The 7,541-nt window shown below is 45.8% G+C and overlaps 1 protein-coding gene across 2 annotated transcripts in view; it reads left to right on the top strand.

Moving 5' to 3' along the window:
• Positions 1-5,135: 5,135 nt before the first annotated feature.
• Positions 5,136-7,541, top strand: part of WSCD1 (WSC domain sialate O sulfotransferase 1) — a 54,116-nt gene continuing 51,710 nt past the window's right edge. For both annotated transcript variants that reach the window (XM_090026154.1, XM_090026153.1), the window contains exon 1: positions 5,136-5,357. The gene's annotated coding sequence lies outside the window, so the exon portion shown is untranslated. The remainder of the gene's footprint in view (positions 5,358-7,541) is intronic.

The raw sequence follows: 7,541 nt of genomic DNA, 5'->3' as shown, positions 1-7,541 counted from the left end.
CATTCGACTAGTATGATGCTAGACTCCCCTCCCGCAAAATTAAACCCAAACTAGAAGATATCAAATAATTATGTGATGCATTTCTCGTGTTGCTTTTAAGGGCTTTTTACTTAACAATTCACAAAAAATGTGCTGAACCACAACGGATCTTCCATCTTGACTGTGAATTAGCAAGGGTGAGAGAGGGTTCATTTATCACTTTAGATCTACAAGTGCACATTGCTTTTTATTCACTAAAATGAGCTATAGCAAAGGTTTCCTTCCTGCTGAAAGAGACAAAACACAGTGTAGTGAGGCCATCCTGTTACTCTAAATCCACCAGAATGACTGCAACTGTAGTCTTGTCAATATGCAAAACCCCAGAAAATGCTTGACCTGTTACTATCAACAAAAGGATTTTAGCAGTTCAGATTTATACCTTATCAAGTCTGAAGGACTGTCAGACTTCATGCAAATGGTATAATGGCTCAAACCCCTTAATTTCCATTTCTTGAATTTCAGCCTATGAAAAACCTGATGTTTCTGAAAGACTTGGCCAATTTTTTAAAAGGTGATAATTTTCACCAGCCCAGCCACCTAACACTGATATGATAATAAAACCAGGCACATCCTGTTGCGGATAAACAGATCAAAGTTGCCATTTTCAGGGTCATCTTTCATTTTTATTTAGTCCCTAATGACCCAAGCAAGACAAAAGCTCCCTTTTGCCAAGGAGGGGCAGTTCACATCCTGATAAGCTTGCAGATGGAACGGAAGCGTCAGACAAAGAGAGAGATGTATGCAGAAGCCAAGAGACTTGCCCAAGGTCAGAGAGTGGAACTCAGGTTCAATCGCTGTACCACACTGCCACCCCGGAGGTGGAATAAGACACAGAGGAGTGGCAGCTGACTTTGCTGAGACACAGGTTTTGACTTGATCTGGCAACGAATTCAAACACAATATGTGGAGCCTGAACATCTGCTTTCTTAGTGGCTACCCAGCACTGCCGATGGGTGAGGGGAAGAGAATCTCTTTCAACTTCCCAAACCCAAGGCAGCCTTGACCCAGAACATCCCTTGCAATAAACTACAGCCACCTCAAGGATGCTCTAAGTCACTCATTTTCGACCTTTTCTCATTTGTGGATCCCTAAAACTTTCAAATGGAGGTGCAGACCCCTTTGAATTGTAAGTGTGGGTATTCACTCGGGCTGCAAAGCTTCGGGTGGTAATTTGGCCCAATTCAGTGGCTGAATCTCCAAATCCCAACTGAAGCAGGGGACCAATAAAAAGGTCTGAATCTATTCAAAGCTCTCCAAATCTTCAGAAAAGATCTGGAGCGCTTCGATGATTCGGGCAGTCCCCGCTTGCTGCAGCAGGGAGCTGGAGCTGACTTGGAGCTGGTAAGTAGGGGGTGGGAGAAGGGGGCTGGAAGAGGGACAGGGGACCATGGGAGGGCCCCTGCCAGCCCCCCCGACACCTGCCCGCTCCCCTAACCCTCCCTGCTCCAGCTCCCAGTGCTTTAAAAAAAGCTCCACTCACACTCACCAGGTACTACTGGGTGGGGGGGCAATCCCCACTGCCCCATGCTGTGTGGGGGGTCTGTCACGAGCCCCATGACCCCCTCTCCCACTCCCCCAACCCTGCCCCAGCTGCAGCCCTTTAAGAAAAAAACCCGAAAAAAGCGACTCACCAGCTTCTGCAGCAGCCTTGGGGCTTCAGGGGGCTCATGGAAAAGCCCCCCATGTGGCACGGGGCAGTGGAGATCACCCCTGTCAGGCAGGAACTGGCGAGTGCAGGGTTTTGAGGGGGGGTTCCTTAAAGGGCTGGAGCTGGGGCAGGCAGGGCAGCCATGTTGGGGCAGGGACAGCAGGGGGTGGGTTGGGGAGGTCGTTCAGAGCCCCCCATGCAGCGAGGGGCAGTGGGAGGGAGCAGGGATCGCCCCCCCCCTCCGGCAGCACCTGGTGAGCTGGGGCTTTTTCTTCCCCAAGTGCGGGGAGCTGGGGCAGGCAGGGCAGGCATTGCCGGGCTGGGAGAGTGGGCGGGGGATGGGCTCACATGATTCAGCAGTTCAGCAGCAGCCAAATCTCCAAATCAGATTCGGTCGAATCGATCTGGGACAGTGATTTGAATCACCGAATCGAATCACTGTCCCAAATCGATTCGACCAAATCCAATTCGGAGATTTGGCTACTGCCGAATTGCTGAATCACGCAATTCAGAATCAAATCACTGTCCCCTGAATTGGCCAAATATGAATCTGAAGTGAATACTAGCCACTTGGCACAGGCCTAGTATTCACATACTTTTGGTTGAGCAGAGTCACACCCCTTTTCCAGACCCCTTAGTCTGTGGACTGCCTTGGGTCCACAGAGCATAGGTTGAAAGCCACTGCTCCAAGCTACCCAGCACCGAATGGCCCCAGCCTCACCTTTCCCGTCTTAGTACACCAGGAAAGGAAGAGGCGAGTACCCAGCCAAGTACCTTAAAACTAAATAAGGAGCCCAGTGCGATAGGACTTCAATAAGGCTGAAGATGTGTCCCACAAATCATAACTAGCAGAGAAAGGATTCTTTTCCTCTTCCTTGTTGTTTCTGTAAATTGTTTTCCTGGCTCCAGCAGCCAGAGAGATACCTATATTTGTTTGCTTGAAAAACCCATTTTCATCTGAAAGAACCCCAAGTAAATCAAAAGTCAAATTACAAACTCAGCCCTGGCTGCCCAGAGGACAGACCAAAGCAAGAGGCACCCTGAACCAAACAGGGAGCAAACACAAGGTCTATGTACTACTTAAGCTTTAACATTGTCCATTATGTACCATGGAACCAGTGAGCCCAACCAGAACTCCAAACTTTGGGCACCTTTAAATCCAGGACTGTGCTTCCTTGTAATTTGCCACCATGCTTATAACAGACTGAAATCCAACCCTGGATTTCAACTGCTCCTGCACTGGGTAGAGGTTAGCACCCGGGTAGACCATGATAATCAGAGCCTCTCGACTTCACAGAGCCAGTACTGGGTCAAGAGGTCCTGTAGAGGCTTCTGTTCACAGTCGTACTGAAAACAAAGGGCTATTCAGAGTAAAGTATTAACTGATATGAAGAAGACAGCAGATTTGGGCACAAGGCAGAAGCTGGGGGGGTGGGGGAAGGGTCCGAGTTTCCTCTTAGCTTAAAGCAGTGATTCTCAACCAAGGGTGTGTGTAGATGAAAGAGGGGCCCTAAACTGATGCGGTGGGTTTTTAAAAACACCCAAATGTACCTGCTCCTCCAGCGGTGGGGAGGGGAGGGTGAGCTGCCGGCAGGCAGAGTGGTCCCTGGGCTGCAAGGGGGGCTAGTGTTTCCCTTTGCAGCAGCGGTGGTCCCCCCTAGGCAGCACCCGCCCACAGGCACTTGGCTCAGTTGGTCCTGGGGGGCACTGCAGCCACAGAGGGAAGCACCAGGCCCCTGCGTAGCTCAGGCAGGCAGGGGAAAGAAAGAAGGGGAAAAAAAAAAGTCAGGCTCACCACTTTTTATTTTTTTTCTTGTGCAGAGCCTGCCTTCCCGGACTGCTGCCAGGCTGCCTGAGTGGGCTTCCTGCAGAGCCCAGGAGCCCGAGGCTTCATTTTGCAGCTGTAGGGCGCAAACTAAAACTCCTCAGAGGAGTTTTAGTTTGCTGCACCAAGTCATTTAAGGCGCTTTATGCTGCCAATGTTGCTACAGCAGCTGGAATTAATGCGCAATACACCGCTGAGGCATGTAAACACCAACACCATTAAAGTGGTGCAAAAGCATTTAACCGGCTTTAAAGTGTCGCGCCCGTATGCCCCTCGTTTCGTCTACATGTGGCCCAAGGTGCCACAGCAATATTAGTACTGTTAGGTGTGCAAACACCTAACCACCTTTAATTCACAGGATAAATGTAGAGATTTCAAATAGGAATCTATAATTTCCAAAACATTCTGACCTGTTTTAGCCTTTCTGAGTTTTCTGCAAGAGAAGAATTGCTTTGGGGGGGGGGTTTTTTCTGTCCATGGAAAAATAAGAGTGAAAGCCAAGAGTTGGCATTTTCTGAGAGGTACTTTGAGTCTAACAAGGGGTGCCTTCAGTCTCAAAAGGTTGAGGACTATTGGTTTAAAATAAAATGTGGCACTGTTCTTTTGTAGCAAGAGATGGCTGAGATTAAGCATGACAAATCTGAATACCCAAACTCGGAGGGCAAGGGGTGGCATCTGCAGCTGCATCTGATTTTGGCTTGCAGGCCTGAAGCCTCTAACAGTCTAATCCAAAACACTTAACCATTATGGAGAAGTTCAAATCCAGATGAAACATCTGAGTCCTGATCTCAATTCCAAATCTCATTTAAAAAAAAAAAAAAAAAAGAACACGTGCTTAAAAAAAACAACTAACCCATATAACAAGCAGGACCCCGAACTCCAAATACCCCATGAAGATGATACTGCTGATCAGTCGGTCCTAAGGACAGGGAGTGAACCATCTTTCACCTCTCACATTTATAAATTATTTATTTCCCTCCACCTGCACCTGGAATATCAATTTGCTGCCTGAAATCTCCCTGCCCACGTGTGAACGGCTTCCGTGGAATCCTCCGCTCACCTGTTGGGAGTGTGGCTAGGAAGTAGCAGCTCCAAAACCAGATCTGCCCCTAGTGGGAAAGAGGCATAAAAAAAAAAATAAAAATAAATTATATTACAGCATTCACTCAGAGGATGGCACAGATCATCTGTGCACCCGCTGATTAGATTTGTTTGGCTTCCTTAGATGGGTCTGTCCAAGCCTGTAAGCTGCAAAGCCTATCTATGAAGAGAGGGGGTGGGGGTCTACACAGAAAAAAGGGCAAGTGTTATTAAAAGCAAGCACACAGATTGCAGCCTCTGGTTCGGACACGGTGCAACACACAGCGTGCGTCTTTGTTTCCCGTCAGTTTGCACGGAGAAGGGAAGGAGATCTCTCCCTCCTTTCAGCCTCCCCATCAAATATAAATGTCCCTGATATATTTCAACCCCTGGCTCCCTGAACACTGGCCTAGTGAGTCACTAGGACCCTGGAGATGTCCTGGCTTGGCAGCAGCAACGGCTGGTGAGCAGTGAGCATGTGCAGAGTGGATATGATATCTTGCTGCTTGGTTAGTTACTGATATAAACAGCTGGAGGTATTGAAGTGCAGAGCTTAGATACAGGCAAAGCACTGAGGGGGTACTCCGGAGGATTACAGCTCTGTGCACTGAAATCTGGGAGACAGAAGAAGGATTAGTGAGGAATGGCAAGGAGAGCAGGATTTATCAGCTTTTCAAATATGCATTACAGCTTTTTATAATATTTCACTGGATTGTCTAGGACTTTGCCTCACTAGAAGAGGAGTTCCTTGACCAAAAAAGAAAGGTGAGGGATTTTTTTTTCCCCCCCAACCTCCTCCTACTATTTCTTGCACAGTTGCATTACCTCCCTCTGCAAGCTATTCGCCTGCTTGCTATTATGCAAGGGATAACTAGACAACTTTTTGCAGATGCCGGGGCATTAACATGCAACACAGACCGAAACGGCCGTGTGATTTATTAAAATGATCAATCCCATCTCAAGTATGCGGGGCTCAGCTGTGTTGCTCGCGAAGACTGCAGGTTGCTGCCAGGAAGCCCTTCCCCAAGCTGCTTAGAGAGATTATACTTAAAAAGTAGGAATGAATAGTATGTATGTGTGTGCTTGTGTTGGATCTCACAGCAAAGCAGGCTGTTAAAGCAGTGTTTCCTTAAGCAGTTTCACCTGCCCCACTGTATCGTAAAATATAATCTAATAATTTCCAGTGGGCAGCCGTTACAGTTAATTAGGTATTTAGGGCTTTGCCAGAAAGGACTTGCAATTTTTTATATCATTTGTGTTATGCATCTATGTTGTTTTGATGTTAGTGTATATTATTGCACATTTAGCTTGTGTTTAGCTGTCGTGGGATGATCCAGCTCTAAATACAGTGCATTTTCTACAACGGTCTCTTAGAAAACTTCAGCCTGTAGCAGTAGAACCATATTGGTTTTCAAAAACTGCACATAAAATGTCATTTTGTGTGTGTTCACTTGAGTTTTGAACCTCAAGGAGATGCATATCCTATCAATGTGGTTTACTTTGTACTAAAATACTTTCCAAACTCTAGAAGAATGGGGTTGGGGTTTTTTTTGGAGATATCTCTCCCGATTTTTTCTTTTCTTTTTAAAGATCTCTGATAGATGACACACATTATGTGCCTTCAGAGTATACTCCTCTCTCCCTAGAGTGCATGCACATAAGGATATCTTGTTTATTCCACACTGGTGTGGATTCAATCTACCTGATAATTGCATGATTTTTATCACTGACCTAGAAAAAAAAGTGTTGAGTGTTGGGTTCACAAAAATACAGCATATCACTCTGGCACATTTTATATTACTAACCTGTCATTCTAACACTTTCCAAGCCAGTATCCTGTGTCACACTAACCGTTTTTTAAACTTATCCCTACCTTCAACACAATTCCCTGCCATTCCTGCAACCAGGGTAGTGAGGGGGTCATGCTGTTATTTTCTAGACCTACCTTTACTTCTGATGATAAACTAACCTTGGGTAAATGGAGCAACCAATTAGAAAGCTGTTACGATCATATCTCCTCAGTTAAAAACTGACTTTACAACCCACTTGGGTTGAATCTCTTCTCTGTTTTGGGATATCACCATTTACTTAGGTAAATTAATTTCATACCTTATGACACCGCTTTTATTGTACACTCTATGGGCAACTCCCATTCAGTATAGCAAGTACAGACAGAGGTATGTTATGTAGCTTATGAACTCTGTACATTTTTACTGCCTGATTGCCTCTCATCTCTGCATAATTTTTGTTTACTGCTTTACTTAGGTCACAGCTCATGATTGTTTAAGAGCTTTAACACAATGCCAATGCTGAAAGATAAGTTGCAGTCGGATTTCATTTTATAGCATGTTCTAGTCAACAATAATATGAGAAAGAGATAAACTCAATATGTGCAGCCCGAAAACACAGGGAATGTTGGCAGCTTCTGCCTCTTTCCCAGCTTGCTGATGGACTCAATGTTGTACTTAAAGTAACACCACAACCATAGATTTCAGCTGAGAGCCACCACTCACAAGACAGGCATGTGCTTTTGTCACCTCTGAAAGTGTCAGCATGGATATGCCACCTGGGGGACTAAGACTTCACTGATGACTTGGGTAGATTTCTTTTATGGGGGGGGTAGGAAGAAACAGCTACAGTTAAAACAAGGGGGAAAGTCATCTGATTCCATATTGATGCATTTGCCTCTAGGTTCCCACAACTAACTGGAGGGATGGGTGTGCAGCACCTCTAAAAGTTAAAGGGAGAGGCCCAGATGTGAAGCTACAATAAATTCAGGGTAGCTCAGTGGAACTTTATGATTTAACATCAAATGGAGAGGCTTCTTCTGAAAAGTGAAAGCCTGTTATGCAATAATAATAATTTGCTGGCCAAAACCTGGCAAGAAAAATGCATGGATCATCTCTCAGTTTTATTAGTCTCTCATTTAGAATGACTTAGATAATGCAC

The sequence above is a fragment of the Crocodylus siamensis genome, chromosome 13 (assembly GCF_052110815.1).
Source record: "Crocodylus siamensis isolate JL-2025a chromosome 13, ASM5211081v1, whole genome shotgun sequence".
NCBI classification, from domain to species: Eukaryota; Metazoa; Chordata; order Crocodylia; family Crocodylidae; genus Crocodylus; species Crocodylus siamensis.
The sequence above is the reverse complement of the archived record's forward strand: the minus strand, read 5'-3'. Positions and strand labels throughout refer to the sequence as shown.